Here is a 1,424-nt window from a genome sequence, read left to right as displayed (position 1 = left end):
TCTCTCTGCTTTTTCTCATAGTAGCTTCATCAGGTCTTCCTGTTTGCCTGTTTTCCAGTGTAGTCCTGTTTCTCTGACTGTGACTAACTGGATGTGCTCTCTTCATCCTCTGACATGGAAGCTGGCTCGGAGCTCGTCTGCCTGGCTGTGTGTTTCCTGGACGGGGCCGCCTGTGGAGCTGGTTGACAGTTGCCTTTTGGATCTACAGTCATGGCCAAAGAGAATGACACAAATATTATATTTTCACCTGATCTGCTGCCCTCTGGTTTTCATGTGTGTGTATGTCAGATCATCACAGAAATACAATTACAATCATATTATGAGTAACAAAAGCTTTTAATGGCAGTTAAAATTATTTCATTCAGCAAGTCAATATTTGCAGTGTTGACTCCTCTTCTTCAGGACCTCTGCAATTCTCCCTGTCATGCTCTCAATCAACTTCTGGACCAAATCCTGAGTGATAGCGTCCATTCTTGCACAATCAATGCTTGCATTTGGTCAGAATTCCTAGGTTTTCGTTTGTCCATCCGTCTCTTGATGATTGACCACAAGTTTTCAATGGGATTAAGATCAGGGGAGTTTCCAGGCCATGGACCCTAAATCTCTATGTTTTGTTCCCTGAGCCAGTTAGATATCAGCTTTGCTTTATGGCGAGGTGCCCCACCATGCTGGAAAAGGCACTGTTCATCACCAAACTGCTCTTGGACGGTTGGGAGAAGCTGCTCTGGGGGGACATTCTGGTTCTTTATTCATGGCTGTGTTTTTAGGTCAGACTGTGAGAGAGCCGCCTCCCTTGGCTGAGAAGCAACCCCACACATGAATGGTTTCAGGAGGCTTTACAGTCGGCATGAGACCAGACTGGTGGTAGAGCTCACCTGGTCTTCTCCCAACCAGCTGTTTTCCAGATGTCCCAAACAATGGGAAAGAGGATTAATCAGAGAAAATGACTTTCCCCCAGTCCTCAGCAGTCCACTCCCTGTCCCTTTAGCAGAATATCAGTCTGTCTCTGATGTTTTTCCTGGAGAGAAGTGGCTTCTTCGCTGCCCTCCTTGAACCAGGCCTCGCTCCAAGAGTCTCTGCCTCACAGTGTGTGCAGATGCACTCATACCGGCCTGCTGCCATTCCTGAGCAAGCTCTGCACTGCTGGTAGGCCGATCCCCCAGCTGAAACACTTTCAAGAGACGGTCCTGGTGCTTGCTGGTCTTTCTTGGGCGCCCTGGAGCCTTTTTGAATTGATGCAATCAACTGGCTTTCCTTAGATAGAAAACTTTGAATCAGTCTGACTGGATGATCTGGTGAACTGGAAAGTGCTTTGAGATGAGATGTGTGCTGTGAATTGTGCTATAGAAATAAACTGAATTCAAACTGAAGTCATAGTTCTGTTCTTATACTTTTTGGGGCTTTTCTGTCTGTGTCAATGTTGC

Source organism: Cyprinodon variegatus, unplaced genomic scaffold (genome assembly GCF_000732505.1).
Source record: "Cyprinodon variegatus isolate N-32 unplaced genomic scaffold, C_variegatus-1.0 Scaffold1418, whole genome shotgun sequence".
Classification (NCBI taxonomy): domain Eukaryota; kingdom Metazoa; phylum Chordata; class Actinopteri; order Cyprinodontiformes; family Cyprinodontidae; genus Cyprinodon; species Cyprinodon variegatus.
This window is presented reverse-complemented; position numbering follows the sequence as displayed.